At 39.3% G+C, this 18,663-nt stretch overlaps 1 protein-coding gene across 1 annotated transcript in view; it reads right to left on the bottom strand.

The window, feature by feature from the left end:
- Nucleotides 1-18,663, bottom strand: part of LOC122811946 (T-box transcription factor T-A-like) — a 1,625,600-nt gene that overhangs the window by 1,597,588 nt on the left and 9,349 nt on the right. The gene's annotated exons all lie outside the window — the stretch shown is intronic.

The following is an 18,663-nucleotide window of genomic DNA, read 5'->3' as shown; positions in this document are numbered from 1 at the left end:
CAGAGAAGACAAGAAATGTGGAAAATGCATAAATACAGTTGCAAGTATAAAAAAACCCTTAGAACAACCTCATGTTAATCAGGATCAAGCACAGGACTGGTTAAGAAGAGGTGAATTTAAACCAAAAAATGAAAGGTTAATATTGGCTTCCCAAGATAGTAGACTAAGTACACGTTGGTTTACAAAGTCCATTGAACAAGTGGGAAAACAGACAAATGTAGGTTTTATAAAACAGAATTGGAAACAGTTGTACATCTTGTTGTTGGTTGTGGTATACTAATGGCAGACAGACTGTATAGTGAAAGGCATAATAATGTGGCAAGGCTGTTGCATTCGTGATTGTGCAAACATAATACTGAAGTAGCTGAAAAACACTGGAAACATGAGCCACAAAACACTATAGAAAATAATGAAGTTTATATCACATGGGATCACCCATTACCAACAATTCAAAAAACAGATGTGAAAAAAACAAATATAGTAGTCCATGAAAAGAAGACAAAAGTAGCATTGATCATTGAAATTGCTACACCCAGTGACTACAGTATCTTACGTACAGAGAGACACAAAGTCATAAAACACCAGGATTTGCAGGCAGAAACAAGGGCAATGTGGAAGAAGGATACCCAGACAGTTCCAATAGTAATAAGAGCAATGGGTCTTACAAAAAAGAATTTACAATCGTACTTAGATATGTTTACTGATACATGTAACTCCAAATGAATTGCAGAAGGAGTCAGTACTGGGCACATTGCAGGTGCTGCAAAGAGCACTTTTGGCTAACATCAAAGATTAAAACAATACTAATTTCATGAACTTGAATCATATTTTGATTTAGGAATGAGGCCCATTCCCGTCATAGTATTAGAAAACCAAGACTTTGAGAAATTAAAAAGAGAGAAGACTTTATTAACAAAGACATAGGTAATCTCCAATCTGTGGACCCAACGCAGCTCAGATTCGTTAAAGGTAGATCGCACCTGTTAAATATGGATAAGTTATTTGAGAAAGTCACCAAGGCCCTGGATGAGGGAAAGACAGTGCACACCACCTATCTTGACCTAGCCAAGGCATATGACACAATCTCCCAATCAGGTATTACAGAGAAACTCTCTCATTTGGGACTTAACCCCTACAGTACCAGATGGGTAGCCAACTGGCTCGCTGACAGGACACATACTGTAAAAGTTGATGACTTCACCTCTAGCAAAAGACCAGTCACCAGTGGTGTACCACAGGGTTCTGTGCTGGGCCCCTTACTGTTCCAAATTTATTTCTCAGAAGTCCAGGGAAATTTGGACGGCCTGTGGCTGACCAAGTTCGCTGACAACTGCAAACTGGGAGCAATCACTGAGTCCCCCAACAATGTTAATATACCGTAGACAGGGTTAACACAGACAAATGATCGGTGCCAAAGCCATAGATTAAAGCTAAGTGCAAAAAATGCATTAATATTCCCTTTTGGAAAGGTAACATCCCTGCTAATTACATTACAGACAGCACCCCCCCCCCCAAGTGTAGACCCAGTGGTGTGTGATCTGGGTACTCAGGTTGATAGCAATCTGAACTTTGACCACCACGTATCCAGAGTAGTAAGGAATTTGTTCTATGTGGCACATCTTATAAGTAAAGGCATCACATCTATATCTAAGGATGTTTTAATTCTATTATACTTGGCCATCATCTGACCAACAACTGAGTACAATGCTCCCTTTTGTATGTACCTCACCAGACACCTGTAACAACTGGACAGACCACAGAGGTTTCTCACCAAGAAATTACAGGGTACACAAAACAAGTCTTAAGCAGAAAGACTGAAAGCCCTGTCACTGTCTTCTGTCTCCTACAGGTTGCTAATGGGTGACCTGTGCCTGGCTTACAAGGCAGTCTCTGACCCGGCCCTAATGGAAATGCTATGCATTCGTAAATCAAATTGCAGGAGGGTCACTCACTACAGGGCTCTTAACCTAGCCTCTGACACAAACAGGTTATGTTGGAGAGATAGTTACATCTCCCAGAGACTGCCGCTTCTCTGGAACAAGCTTCCAATTCACATGAAACACAGCCTCTCCCTGACCCTGTTCAAATGCAACCTAGATCAATGGATGGGTGACCGCAAATTCACTCCTGAGGTGGTGCTCATGTCCCTTCTAGACAGAGGAAGTTGGCATTAACTACCATAGCCCCTTGCCTCTGCGAACTTCACTCACATAACCACCGACAATTTAGGCAACTCAGGATAAATATGTCTAGTCTTGTAAGGGCTGTAGGGCCATTAGCCTAGTAACCGCCTATGAACCTATGAAAAGCCCCCCAGGTTGTTAGCCTAGTAATAATCTGTGAATCTCTGAAATCACAACTGTTAAATTCAGCTCCAAAATTGACAAGGATAGTATTAAAACAGCACGGACAAACCCACCCCTACAAGTGGGTAATAATGTCATCAGGTTTGGTAATGACTATTCCAGTAAGGTTATAGAGAAAAGGAAAGGAAAACATGTTTCCAATATATCAAAGAATTTAAAAAAGAACAACATCAAAGCGCATCTTCTCTTTTCTGCAAGAATTAAAATATTTATGTAAGATGGACCAAAAATATTTGAATATTTTGAGGAAGCAGTAAAATATGTCCACTTAAGTAAAGTCATGTAAACATCTGAAGCAAGGGACTGGACTGGGGTAAGCTTGAAAGGACAGACTGAAAAGCATCACTGGAAGACAGCTGCCTCATCAAAAAAAAACTTAAGGACAAATGAGTAAAATGCTTTCTTTTGCAATCTCTTATTTGTTAACATACTATATAACAATGTAATAAAAAGAGTAAAGTCAAACCTCGTAGAATACATTTGAATTTAGTTTTCGTACGGTTTAGTTATAAATTCATAAGATGATCATAAACTAAGGTAAAAAAATTTATATATATTTTACATATAACATTTTCTCACTAAATACATAAATGTTACAGTGAAACTATCAATAACAGTTTAGTTATGCCTTACATGTGTGTTTGGGAAGCAGAGAGAAGAAAAGTATATAAAATATAAAAAGGCACATATTTACTCAGAAATGTTTTATCAAATATATTTATAGTAAACATCAGCAATTACTCTTGAAGTCATTCTGTTAATATGATCGGTATCTTAAGGAAAAAAGGGTATTGGTTACTTTAAGGCGAAAGGGAAAAGGAAGTATGCTCATAAGTATTCATGTATGTATTAGCATACTTAATCTTTTTTTTTGTTTTTAAAATTTTTCAGTGGAAATCAGTAACCAATAGCTGTTTATTATTAAGCATGACAGACTTCTCAACAGAAAAAGAGGGAAACTGCTTAGTTTTAATTTCTGTATATCTTGAGCAATCAGATACGCATTACAGCTTTTTTTTTTTTTTTTAAAGAAAGTTGCTATCACAAAAAAGTGCACTACATTTTATGTTCCTAAGATTTGTTTCAGGCCATAACCAAAGGTAAAGCTTCTATTTTTTTTTATATTTTTTTAATATTCTAATATACACTAGTTACTTTATTTTAAGAATTAAGTGGTGAACTTCTTCAAGTTAATCAATTCTTTGCAATAAGATTTAAATGCCGGCTTATGCACTGACAACATTCTGGTAGCTGTACAGTTATCATGTAAAGACTTGTTTACGTTACTGACTTCTCTTTAATTTTAAGGGGAGTAAAAAGAGGGAAAACAAACACACATATTACATAGATGTATTATCACAGATGTTGAACATAGCTATAATGCAAAGGATGGGCATAGTATATGATTTTGGTTTTGAATATGTATGCTATGCTTAAACATATTAGACCCTTTATGAATTCTACATATGCTGGGTTGCATGGCACATTACAACACTTCTTAAAACATATATAGTGTTGATTCATTGTTTGCACACTGCAAATAGCTAATGGTCACTGTCATGATGTGAAGAAATGGGTATCCTTTGACATGTTATAAATTACAGTTCAACTTACAAAAACATTCAACTGCATTCTTGTGTTAGAAAAAATATTGTTGCACGTTTTTAGCATTTCTATTGTTGCACTATTCTTAACCAAACACCTTACAAGTAGACTGTATTTAAATGTGCATTATTGCATGTGGTATGCTTACCAAATAGAGTGCGTGCGTGTGTGTGCCTTCTGTGGAAGGTTGGGTGCCGGGCTGGCAACTCGACACCATAAAAACTCCACTGCCAATCATGAGCGGACAGGTGATCTGCTGTGGCGACCCCTAACCGGGAAAAAGCCGAAAGAAGAAGAAGTATGTTTACCAAACATGATTTACTTGCTGTATTAGTAAATATATCTTAAAGTGATTTCTACGTTTGTGCATATGTCTGTATGCTTGTGTATATGTATGCGCATATGTGCATGTGTGTACGTGTGTATATATATATATATATATATATATATATATATATATATATATATATATACACACACACACACACACACACACACACGTGTATAAATGTGTATAAATACATATATATAGGTACGTGTATGTATATGTGTGTGTTTCTATGGGTACTAGTGTTACTTATCCTTACTAATACGTTTTGTATGTTGCAATATAATTTGATATCATTGTGGGTATTGCTAAAATTAGAGATGGAGAGAAGCCAAAGAAAATTATGGCGAAGGGTGTTTTTTATACAGGATTTGTTGGTAATGTTTCTCCCATATGTGTGTTTATACAGAGTTAGTTAATATCTCGGTTGGTGGATGTTATTAAAAAGTACTGGCACATACTATTGACAGATGTTGCCTTGAGGGGAGTAATCTCAAATTTCCCTAAAACAGTTCTAAGAAGGGGATTCAGCATATTGGATATTTTAGTATATACTAATTACTATAAAGTGAATTATTTAAATATTAGGAAAGGTAATGTAAAATGTGGAAATTGTTTAGCATTTGATTACATCCAACAAGATGATTCATGCTTGTTGAACAAAAAAAAATTTTTACTATATCAGTATTTGACTTGTGAATCAGCAAGAGCTATTTATGCTCTTTGGTGTCATTGTGTAAAAATATACATGGGGGATCTAAAAGTGAGGTGAAGAAAAGGGTTTTGGAACATTTAGGTGATATAAGAAATGGCAGGGATAGTAGTCCAGTGGCATGTCATTTTATTTCAAAACATCACGAACTAAAAGATCTTAAATTCATGTTACTTTTGCAGAGTCCGCAAAACTTGAGGGTGGATTTAAAAATTTCGTTACAACAGAAGGACGTATACTGTATTTTAAAATACAAGACATGTATACTGAAGGGTTTAAATGCTAACATTAACTTCTCTATGTTGCTTTAAGTTCATTCTGGAATAATATTATTGCTTAATTGATTGCTTATTTAGAGGTTGTATAAGCCGATTAATTTTGTTCCGCTGGAAGGCATGAGAGCCAAGTCACCAAGAACTTTTAATGACACCACAATAAATAGAAGTTATGTTCTTACCATAACGTTCCATGTTAGTTGTCTTCTTCTCGCCTTCTTCTTGCTGGATGGGTTCGGAGCCGACCTCGGCTCCGACTCGGCCACTCTAAAAGCTCGAGAGTTGGTTCCACCGGCTCGAGGCTCCCCTTATATCCCACAATGCTAGGCGAGAGTTACCTCAGATCTCGTTTGTAAGCTAACCCAGCTTATATCAATAACAGTAAAACTGTAAAACAGAATCCACCTCTAACAGCAGGAAGAAAAGGGGTGACCTACATCCTGAAATAAGAAATATGCATAATAGCATATGACTAAGAAAGAGGTGGTAGAAAGAGAGGTCACGATCACAACTCCTCTAGGTCTGTCCAGGCCAGGGGGAAGGAGGGTGGGACGCAAGAAGAAGGCGAGAAGAAGACAACTAACATGGAACGTTATGGTAAGAACATAACTTCTATATGTTAAGTTGTCTATCTCGCCTTCATTCTTGCTGGATGGGACCGCGTCCCTAGCACCTTGTCCCGGGTGGCCTAACGGAACAGACTCCTGAGAACAGTGGAACCAAAATTAGCTCTATGCCTAGAAGCTAAATCCAACTTATAATGGGAAATAAAAGTGTGAGGAGTAGCCCAAGTAGCCGCTGCACAAATGGTGTCAATAGGCAGTCTGTCTTGGAAGGCTAGAGAAGTAGCCAAAGCTCTGGTGGAATGGGCTTTAGGTTTATTAGGCAGTTTTTGGTGTCTAATCTCATAAACAAGGGTAATCAGAGATGTTAGCCATCTGGATAATGATACCTTTGAAACTGGAAGTCCCTTTCTGCTTTCCGTATAGGAGACAAACAGCTGATCAGATTTTCTGAATTGTTTCGTCCTGTCCAAGTAGTACCTTAATTGACGATGAACATCCAGGCAGTGTAATTTTTGTTCAGACCTATTTGAATACTCCGGAAAAAAGACAGGGAGGTCAATGCATTGGTTTAGATTTGATGTTGAAACCACCTTAGGCAAAAAGGACGGGTTAGTTCGTAAGGAAACTCTGTCCTTATGGAATAAGAGATAAGGAGAACGACAACTGAGTGCTTGAAGTTCTGAAATTCTTCTAGCTGATGTGATAGCCACCAGAAAAAGAGTTTTCCATGATAATAACTTTAAGGAACATGAAGCTGCAGGTTCGAAAGGGGAAAGAATCAAAGAAGCAAGAACTAAATTTAGGTCCCAAGGAGAAGGAGGATTTCTTATAGGAGGTCTGAGAAGAAAAACTCCTTTCAAAAAGGCTTTGCAAAGTTTGTGGGACATAAGGGCAGATTCAGAAATGCCCACATGAAAATTAGAAATAGCTGCCAATTGAACCTTAAGAGTAGATGGAGATGAACCTGCATGGAAGAGTTCAGCTAGAAAATCAAGGACTAGTTGGATGGAAGCGGTGAAAGGATCTATGTCCTTTCCTTGTGCCCAATATGAGAAGCGTTTCCACTTACTCAAATAAATCTTTCGAGTGGAAGATTTATGGGAAGCTATCAATATATCTCTAACCGAGTGAGATAATTGAGGAAGCCTGGCTACGGTTGGAACTGGAGGAACCAAGCAGTGAGGTTCAGAGAGGGGAGGGAGCGATGAAACTGACCCGATTGGTGGATCAAAAGATCTGGAACTAGGTCCAGACTCCACGGTCGCTCAAGAGAAAACGATGTAGAAAGGGGAACCACACTTGTCGAGGCCAGTAAGGAGCAATGAGGATCAATGAGGCCTTCTGAGCGATAGCTTTCTGTATTACTTGAGAGATCAGAGGGAAAGGAGGAAATGCATACAGAAGTCCCCGGGGCCAAACTTGGACTAGAGCGTCCCTGCTGGGTTGGCTTGGTAAAGGGAATAGAGTGAAGTATTCTCTGCACTTGCTGTTTTGGGGAGTAGCAAAAAGATCGCAGCAAGGCTGACCCCACTTGAGAAATATCTCTCTCACTACAGAGTCTTTCAGAGACCACTCGTGAGGCATGAGTATAGCTCTGCTCAACTTGTCCGCAATGTGATTGGACTTCCGGGGATGTGCGTTGCTATCAGAAAACGCTGAGGAGAAATCGCCGATTGCCACAGTCTGAGTGCTTCTCGACACAGAGGGTATGATCTGGTTCCGCCTTGTTTGTTGATGTACCACACTACAGACATATTGTCTGTCTGGATTGCAATCGTTCCCAATGGAAGAGAGTCTTGAAGGGCTTGCAACGCTAAAAGCACTGCTCTCATCTCCAGAACATTTATGTGCAAGTGGCATTCGTTTGGTTGCCATGTGCCCTGGACTGTCCTGCCCTGATAATGCCCCCCCCCCACCCGATCAGGGAGGCATCCGTTGTCAGAGTAGCAACTGGAGGAGGTGGAACAAATGGTCTTCCCGACAGGAGCTGGGGGGAAGACATCCACCAAATGAGATGCTTTTTGCACGCTTGCGTGATCATAATGGTGTGAGACATTGGAAGTTCCTGGTATGACCATTGAGAAAGAGCATCCACTGAAGGATCCGCATGTGGTATCTGGCCAATGGGAGGAGAGGTATGGCCGCTGCCATGATTCCCAACACCTTTAGAACTAACCTGGCTTTGGCTCTGTTGCTGTTGAGAAGAAGTGACACCAATTTGTGAATGTCTGATATCCTTTGGTTCGTTAGCGTTGCAGACATGTTTATAGTATCTAAATTTGCGCCTATGTAGGTAATAGTACGACAAGGCGACAAAACAGACTTTTCGCAATTTATTGAAATACCCAGTTTTTGACAAACGCGAAAAGTATAATCTCTGGCCATCAGAAGGAGATGCTTGGTGGGAGCTGTGAGAAGCCAGTCGTCCAAATATGGAAACACCTGGAATCCTTGTCGTCTCAGGTGAGAAGCTACCACTGCCATGCATTTGGTAAACACCCGGGGGGCAGTGGTGAGACCAAAGGGCAGGGCCCTGAACTGAAAATGACTGGTTCCCAGCCTGAAGCGGAGGAATCTTCTGGAGCGTCTGTTCATTTTATGTGATAGTACGCATCCCGAAGGTCTATAGAGCACATCCAGTTTCCTTTGCCCAAAAGGGGAAGAATGGATTGCAGCGTGACCATCCGAAATCTTGTTTTCTTGACTGATTTGTTCAAGACACTGAGATCCAAAATCGGTCTCCAGTCCCCTGTTTTCTTTGGAACTAAAAAGAACCTTGAGTAGATTCCGGATCCTTGTTGGTCTGCTGGCACTGACTGAATTGCTCTTTTGCAAGCAGTTTTGAAATTTCCAAAGCTACTATATCCCTTTGAGCGGGTGGAACATCTGGAAGGGATTTTTTGACTGATTTGGAAAAGCGAAGAAAGGGGATAGAATAGCCTTCGAAATGATGGACTGTACCCATTTGTCTTGAGTCAGGGATAGCCAGGCTTCTGGGTACAGTGACAATCTTCCCCGACTGCCTCCGAAGATGGGCAGTCGGGCAACACCTCAGGGATGCTGAAAGGGCTTGTCAGGAAAGGCTTCCCGATTGCCCTGGTTCTGCGGACCCCTGCCCCTAGGCGGCGTCTACCATTGGTATTACCACCTCTGGCTGTGGTAGGTAAGCGCCTCTGTGCGTCCGGCGAAGTCCCTTGAGATTGTTTACGGAACCACATCTTCCCACCCTTCTGGCCTTTGGGGTAAGGCCTAGAAGGAGTCGAAAAACGGACTCCGACGGCAGAAAGGGTCTTGCCATCAGTCTCGCACCTAGTCAGGGTTTCTTTCACTTGAGGACCAAAGAGATGATCCATCAAAAGGGAGTTCGTGAAAGACGCCTTGAAAGGTTCATAAAGTTGCATAGCCGCATCCAGGCGTGCCTACGTAAGGCTACCCCTGTCCCTGCGGCTCTGCTCGCTCCATCAGCCGCATAAGAGAGGAGGCGCATGGAGGAGTTGGATATGGAATTAAGGGTAGCCAGCTGCGTGTTCATTTTCTCTTGGAAACCCGCAGCTGTAGGGTCCTTAACATTTCACTCGCTTCCTTGATCAAGTCCCTTTGAAGACGAGTGAAATGGCACAGGTAATTCAGCGAACGCATGGTAAATGTCGCTGAGGAGAACATCCGCTTCCCGTACCTATCCATGGACCTAGATTCCTTGTTAGGTGGATGGACAGGCACTGAAGGATCAGCCAGTTCCTTCTTTGTGGCGGCAGCTACCACCATAGCATCCACAGAAACTCCTTTTGATAAAAATTGCTTGTCTGATGGAGCTGTGATGAATTTGGAGGGTCTCCTGGGAGTGGGGTCCACTGAATCAGGAGCCGTCCATGCCTTCTTAGCAACCACCTGCATGAGGGGGTCAAAGGGGACACCCAGGAGGTGGAAGGACGAGAGCCAAACGCCTCAAGATACACAGATTCGTCCTCCGAAGGGTTGAGGGCTGGCCAATTTCCCCTCTGTTTCAGGATCTCCAGAATGTCTGCAAATGAGACATCTTCAGAAGGGGAACGGGGAACCCTCAGAATCATCCAGATCTGTGTCTGACGTGATAGACTCAGGTGAGTCAATGTGCTTCCTCTTGCACTTCCTCTTCCGAGGGGGCTCTTCTGCCAAATCAGGAGAGGCCTTGGAAGAGGATGAAATCCCCACAGGGGGCTCCTGAGGAGCTGGCTCTCTGCGGTCCGGGATGAGAGAGTGAGTCGACTTACCCTGAGGCAGCATCGAGGGAGGGGCTGACGGAGCCGACTGTGGAGTAGAGCCAGGCTCTAACACACTCCGCATGACCTCGAATGCACCCCTGTCAGGCAGAGCCAGAGGTCCCCGCTCCGAGGAGCTAAGGACCCCCCTCGGCACCGACAGTGATGGCTCCGAGGCCGATGTCGGAGCCGAACTCACCAGCGCCGAAGCACCGAGAGGGAGAGGGGGGTCGGACAAGGGTCCGATGCCACTCATCCCCTCGGAGCCGACGAGGGAAGTCCGGCGCCGAGATTCCTCCACAAAGGAAAACGGAGCCGACGACGGAGCCGAAGACAATTGTCTCGGCTCCGAAGTAACCACAGTCTCGGTTCCGACACGACCCGGCTCCGAACTCAAAAGAGTCGAAGGAGGAAAGAGTTGATGGACCGGGGCAGGCACCGACTGATGAGTCGGGCTCTGAAGCATCTGGGCTAGTGCCTCAGACTTAAGTAGTCGACTCACTACCCTCTGAAGGTCATGATCGGACAGCCTCGATGACCTAGAGGAATGAGACCTTTGGCTCCGTTCAGACAGCAGGGGAGAACCTGGAGCCGAATGAACGGAGCCAATAGATGGTGACCTTGATCTCTTTCTAGTTGTCGGCTCCGAAGATCTGGTCGGAGCCGACACGGGTACTTCAATAACCTCGGCTCCAGCCGGAGCCGAGGGAGCCACAGAAACTGTGGACTGAGACTTATCGGCTCCAGCCGGAGCCGATAAAGGCAAAGGTTGAACAACCTGAGGTCTCGGCTCAGAAGCCGGAGCCAGACCTCGATGCCTTTGAGGGCATCCCTGTTGAGACTGTCTGGGAATCCTCAGGCTTCAACAAGCCTCTCAGAATTAGCTTGTTTTTCTTTCCTGCAGGACCCTGGGGCTGAAGCCATGGCAAACAGCACAGGAGTCCTGCAGGTGCAAAGGCCCCAGACAATAGACACAAGAAGTGTGAGCGTCGGTCAGAGACATTTTCTGACAGCACGCATCACACTTCTTGAATCCGGAGACCTTTGCTTCTTTAGACATTGCCTAACTGACAGGTGTACACAAACACACACTCAAACACACCAGTTATACCCTGTCAGAAAATATAACAATTTTAGTAATGATACTAGTAATAAAGTACAATAAAATGTAGTAAATTATAGTAAACTACACAAACACTCCCTTAGGAAGAGAAGGCCTAAGGCCCAAGGGAAGAACCAAAGGTTCTTTTAGACAAGAAACGGGAAAAAATAGGGTCGGGGATAAAGTTCTATGAACTACACTAATCTAAGAAGAATTTAACTTAAAAAGGGGTAAAAAGAGTAACTTTTTGTATAAAAAGCTAACACTCACCAGGAACCGGTAGAAGCAACCAACCTCGAAGCTGTAGCGGCAAACGAGATCTGAGGTAACTCTCGCCTAGCATTGTGGGATATAAGGGGAGCCTCGAGCCGGTGGAACCAACTCTCGAGCTTTTAGAGTGGCCGAGTCGGAGCCGAGGTCGGCTCCGAACCCATCCAGCAAGAATGAAGGCGAGATAGACAACTTAACATAGATAGTTTTTGACACAGACAAATGTTTTGTATATATTTTTGTCTGTGGCTTATGTTTTGTTACATGTGTTAATTAAAACTTGAACGATGCTATAACAAAGTTGCTAAATTTGTAGCAAATACCTTTCAGAACCCACTACTGTATAGCACTAAAAAGCCAAAACTGGTTTGAATTGCCTCATGAACTAACATCTACACAGCTTCTTGCCACCTACAAAATTATCCAGCATCCATATGCCTGTCCAGCACTAAAAAACATTCTACACAACTATGTTCCCAGTCAGTCACTGTGATCCATCAACCAAAAAATCTCCTATCTACAAACTTATCAAATCTGCTGGGCATTGTCTGTACTCATACAAGGTTGCTAAGGCTTGGAACTCCTTACTTGTAGCCGCAATACCCTCTCTTCCATCTTTTAAAACCACTCTGAAATACTTCCCATCCAAAATCTGGTTCTGTTCTTGCTCAAAACCAGGATAAACTATATCCCTAAATGTGAACAAGTACCTTTTCATTCCTTACAACTCCATGCTCTCCCTTCTTCACTTACTTCTTTAGTTCTATCAAATTCTCTACCCTAACTTTCTCTCTAAATATACCATAAGTCTGCTTTTCCCTCACTTCATACTGCAATTCCAGTTTGTATTAGAATAACTTACCTTTAATTTCTAAGGACACTCTCTAAAATTTCTCTAAATGTTAAATGATTGTCATATAACTTGTAGCGATTCTTAACTAATGTTTTTATATTATATCTAATTTGTCATAATTATTTAAACTGCAGATTTTTTTTTTGAAGATTGTAAAATTATTGCTCTTAAAATATTTTGTAAAAATGTGGAACTTTTCTCCCCGAGCCTCTGCTGAAAATGGGCTTCTACACAGTCAGACTTTCCCAGTAATCAAATGTCAATAAATAAATAACATCTGTTTCTATGGGTACTAGTGTTACTTATTCTTACTAATACGTTTGTATATTGCAGTATAATTTGTTGCCATTGTGGCTATTGCAATAGACATACAGACCTTACTAATTTATTAATGTTCAAAGAGTTTGGATGACATGTTAACACATAGTTAACAATACAGGATAGCTATACACTTTACATATTTTTGTTAGTAACTACAGTTTTGTAAGATGTTAATAAATAATAGAACAAGAGCATAGTCAAATGCTATTTGTGCATAACCGTGCTAGAACTTTATGCCATACATATTTCATCTTACATTATGTCACCTTTAATAATACCATATTTACTGTGCACTGATATAGTATTGACCATGTATCTTAAACTACTGTAACAAGCATTATATTAGCCAATATATTTCTACTCAGACAAGAATATATACAGGCAATATCTGGATGATCAATTACATAACATTAATTATCAAAATCAAGAATTTAAGTGATGGTGTATGATCATTATGAGACACATAGATTAATGAGTATGTCCAAAAGCATTTAAGAGGATGCAGATTTTTAGAAATATAGTCAGTTACCAGAATCCATAAACTTTAATATCTGCAGAGATCACTTAGATGTGATAGAATATGGACTCTTGTTATTTAACAGTTGTCATATATATATATATATATATATATATATATATATATATATATATATATATATATTTAGCTTAATGATTGCAGCCAGTAACAGAATGTTGGAGGCAGACTCATGCCAATCATATATTGTGCACTACACGTATAACAATATGTGCAGTATATCCCAAAGGCTACCTCGTCTATGGACTAAACTTCCCATCTTCGTAAAACAAAGCCCATCCCTCACTCTCTTTATAAAGAATTTGGAAAAATGGATGGGGAACCATAAATTCACTCCTGGGGTACTGCCCATGTCCATCATGGACAGAGGCAATCTGAAAAATGACTCTGGGCTCCAACACCCAAAGACCCTTTACCCTGACACTACCCCATCCCGTATCTGGGGAATTAAGATATAATATTGTCATATCCTGGGTATTATTGGCTAGGCTTGTAAAGGCTCTTGTGTCATTAGCTTAGTAAACACCTATGAACCTATGAAAGGTGCTGTACTTAAACAGCAGTGTAATGAGAGCTGTATTTATGTTACCATGTTTGTCCACAGTTCTCAAATGTCCTTTACTGTGGGATATGCACATGTAGTGTAGTAGTTACATTCCATTAAATACATGTATACATTACATTGTGCTGTGCACCATCATTAGAAAGGACTGTGACTTTCTAAAATATCTTATCTATTATGTTCTACAACAAAGTTTAGTTTATTATCATATTACAGTAGTAAGAAAATCTAGTACACAATGATTTTTAGTGTTAATAGTTGTAAGATCAGGTTTCATTTAAATGAAGTTTGTTAAACAAAAATACAGTATTCTCTTTGTGAAAGTCAAGAAATGCAGCCATATTAAAGCAGGCCCTCACATTTTGCATGCAGTTTCAGTGAATGCACTTTCAGTCAGTGAAAATAACCTTCAGTCAAGAATACTGATAAGAATAAGATGTGCTAACAGGATATGCAGTACAATGACTGCAAACAGATCTAGTTTAGACAGTACGAGGCTTGGGAACTAAGGTTAAAGAGACGTGTAGAAATTTGTAGGGTTTTGGTATTATTAGGAGATACTTCAGACACAGTTAGTTAGTTAGTTAGTTAGTTAGTTCGGACTGATGCTCAGAAACTGCACTCCACAGAAGTTAGATAAAGATACTCAAGAGTGAGTGCAGAAATCAGTTCAAATATCCAGAATTCCAGAATATTAATTATTCAGGATGAAAGAAATAAATATGAGTATAATGAATGCAGAAGCTACAAACATTATAATGCAGTCTATTTCGGTTTATCAGCACTATTACTGGAGACAGTAGTATTTGATTCGGATATTGTTGACACCTACCTCCACTGTACATAATTAAAATTTTTTAACCGAACTACAGTGTATGTAGACTTTTATTCTGAAAGGGACAAGAAGATCTGTCACATAAAGGAGAGATTGGCATCTGTTCAGCACAGTTCCGGGTAATTAAAAGATAAAGATTTTCATTCCAGTCTCATTCCCATTTCTTTCCGTTATTTCCAGTTCATTCTAGTATTCTACAGTTCTATCAATTCTTACAATATTTTGTCAACATTACAATATAACAAGGCAAAGCAGTGTGTGGTAACAGACCTACTGACTTTGTTGGAGACTTGTTGTTACATCATCGATATAACAGAAAATCTGACTCCTATATAAATGTTCCAGAGTGTAAGTATACAGCTTAACATCTGGTAATCACAGAGTTTTAACACACAGTTTTTGAATCTTGCACTTTTTATTAACTAATTAATACTAAGGCAGGTAAAGGCTTTATGAATATGTTGGAACATAAAACCAGTTGCTATTTTTCCAAGGCAGATATCTGTTTTTGTTGTCTTTCATAACTACTTATGGGGTACAATAATTTCTCTAACTATTAAACAACTGTCATATAACGTATATTGATTCTTAACCAATGTTTTCATTTATGTCTAATTTGCTACAATTATTTAAGTTGTATTTTTGTATTACTTTTAATAACTGTAAAATTATTGTTTTTACAACGTTTTGTAATACTTTGGAGCTTTTCTCCCCATGCCTCCTCTGAAAATGGGCTCCTACACAGTCAGACTTTCTCGGGAATCAAATGTCAGTAAATAAATAATTTCCATCTCAGCTTATAATATATAATACAGACGATTTGGTAATACTGAGGAGCAATGTTAACAAAATAGATAAATAGGGGTGTGACAACAAGTTGATCACAAGTTTACAGTAGCATAGACAATGATGAATATATGGAATGTTAACACTTGAACACAGTAAGCAAGACAATGTTTCAGTTTATATTGTTTACACTGACATAAACTTATTTCAAAATCTGAAAAGGAAAGAGGAATAACACAGATGGCCAATGTTATTAAAATATTACAATAATATCTTATAATTACATGCTGGACGTTTATTAAATATGCATGGTATGAAATTATTTATTTGCATTGTTACTTGTATGCAAATTTAAAGAAGATAGGTTACCTACAAAAGACAAAAGCAGAAGGAAAGTAGCTACACGAGAAGAATGATCTGTCTTCAGAAAGAGGAAAATAAAAAGATAAATGAAACGAATGTAGGAAAAGATTATGTAAATGATTGCTTTTATGACAAAAGAAAAGAACAAGTAATTTGGCAGGTTTACAACAAATGAACACATAGGAATCATAAGTAATTGAGTACATGGGTTAAGTTATGTTACTGAAATGCTTAATCATAATGATTTACATATTTATGCAAAGAACTTTACAATGATAAATGAACTGTAGTACTTGCCGAATGGGGGATAAGTTTAGTGATTCTAATCTACATTAGGAGCCTAGGTATCCATGTTAGGAATGGAATTGTTTTTTTTTCTTTTTATACACTTATTAAGTTAAATTATGGTAGTGCAAACAGTGGGGAGATTACGCTAAGATATTCAGAAAAAGACAAATCAGTTATGCACCAGAGTGGCCCAAGACCCAACCTTAACAAATGTTAAACATCCCTTGCTTAAGTTGTTATGGTCAGGTCCCATGCTATGTAATAAAATTTGCCAGTACTGACCAGCAAATGACAGTGGCAGAATAAAAGATTTGGTTCTGCCTGCTGTATGTTGATAATTTGTCCGGACTTCCTGTAATAAACTTAGAAAGTTACCAAAATAACAGGATGTGTGTTGGCCTGCATTTTCTGACAGACACGGTCTGAAACCTAAATGTATGTCATTATTTAATGTCTTCAATTTACGGACTTTGTGAGGAACAGCTCAACCACATAAGGCAAAAATGTGGACACTGTGCAAAAATTTAGACAGTTGAGAAACACGGAAAGCTAAGTGTAAACAGTACAGACTGTGTTACACTGTCTTTCTGACAGCACTTGCTAAGTGCTTTACAGCTTTGAAAGCTGGTAAAACGCTTAGCATTTTTTTTTACTTTATCTAGCAGTACATGGAGCATATAGAAGCTCCATGCACTACAAAGAATTATGATCAGTTCTCCAATCCTAACTTATCATTATGTGTGAATGGAAGACAGAAAATTCAGCGCAAATTTCTTGGTATCTATGTCTTGAACACATAAGTCAGTTAGGACTGGAGACCTGATCATAATCCTCTATAGATTTTGTTTTGTACACAGAATCACACGCAACAGAAGTAGTACATTTAAAAGTTTGTTAGCAAACACTAATGTAATTGACCCAGCTTTAATAAGGAATAGAAAAGGGGAAAAAAAGATCATAAATGAATGCCTTAAAAGTCTTGTCAATTAATATAAATGGCATCAACAGTGGTAACAAAGGAAGATCTCTGTTCAAATGTTAAGTCTAAATAAAGCAGATATAGTGAGATGCACATACATAAGAATGACAGTAAATATTTAAACAATAAAGTTTATAACATCTTAATTACTACTTCATTTAAGTGGGGAAAATAATGACTTCTATTTTATGGAGGAGGTTGGTGATTTTGCCATAAATTATATAAATTTGCTGATAAAGGTATGCATTCACTAATATACTTAAAATATTTGATTAAAATAATTTTTATGATAGTAATCACGTACTGATTTCTGGGAATGGGTTCTTAAATGGTAAAAGGTTATTTTGAAATAATATTAAGCGATTTAAAAATTTAAAAGGCAGACTAATAATGGGGGTGGGGTTACTGTACTTGAAATAAAAAGATACACCCAAAGGAACCTAGAATATCGACTCATAAAAAATTCTTAAGAAATGAATTTATAATTTAGATCTTAGATTCTTTATTTTTCTCTCACTATTCCTAAGATTTTGGAACACAAACCAGAAATGATGCAGTGTATATTTCAACTGACTTGCAAAGCAAAATTGATAAGGTGATAGTAATAACATGCTCCCTATTTGACCACAATGGCCAGCTCCAAAAAACACTACTCTCAGTGTACGTGACTACTTACACTGAGTGCAGGCTGAGAGCAAGTCTTCTGGAATCTAGTCCCCATACTAAGCCTGTTTATAGATAGGCCTTACACCAAAGTAAGTCACTTACATTGAAAGCAAGTGTTTCGCTATCAGAGCAGACTTAACTGAAAGCAACTCTTTTGGAATCTGGCCCAGTGTACTTTGCTGCTTTCATAACTGTTAGAAGATATAATTTGGTCAGCAAAATTCCAGCCTATATGATGAGATAGAGACTTTAAAGGTTGGTTAGAAAATGAAACTTAGGAATACTTGGAATCAGGGTCAGCCTTAAACATAGTCAAACTAGGCAGTCATCTAGGGCACCATTCTGCCAGGGGCTTTTCTCTATATACCTCTCAGTTGTCCAGTACTGCTGAAAACTAACAGATTTTTTAACTTAACTCATTTAATCCTGAACAGCAGGAGGCTAATTAACACCTTTACTTCCAGATATCTTCTAAGCCAGGAAACCACTTGCATCCTGAGAACTTTTCTCCAAAATCCTCTACTGAAATCACACTTCATTATATTTACAATCTTTGATAAATGGTGTGAATTACAAAAATATAAAGTATGCCAGCTATTTGGTAGACAATGGTCTACACAATGGTATAAGTATCAAAGATCTGTCTGTAAATGTTTATTTATTTATTTATTTTACATTTGTTTATCGGGAGAGTCCGAATGGGCATAAAAACCCTTTTTCAGCAGAGGCCCAGGGAGAAAAGCTCCATTGTTAGTAAACTATTTTATTAGTAGAAAGAAAATTGTATAATACAATAAAGAAAAAAACAGTAACAGACATTCATAATGGCAAAAAGGCTAGAACAGAATAAATTGGTCAAGTGGGATACAAGACCAATAATCTTGTACAACAATGGTTCTAGAAGGCAGTTCCTACAGTAGTAGCAGGTAGTGACATTGTATACAATAAGAGTTCAATTAAGAATCCGCGGTGGTGCAGCGGTAGCATTGTTGCCTCACAGCAAGAGGTTCTCC

Source organism: Protopterus annectens, chromosome 1.part1, assembly GCF_019279795.1.
Source record: "Protopterus annectens isolate FY-2018-M chromosome 1.part1, PAN1.0, whole genome shotgun sequence".
NCBI classification, from domain to species: Eukaryota; Metazoa; Chordata; order Ceratodontiformes; family Protopteridae; genus Protopterus; species Protopterus annectens.
This window is presented reverse-complemented; position numbering and strand designations above follow the sequence as displayed.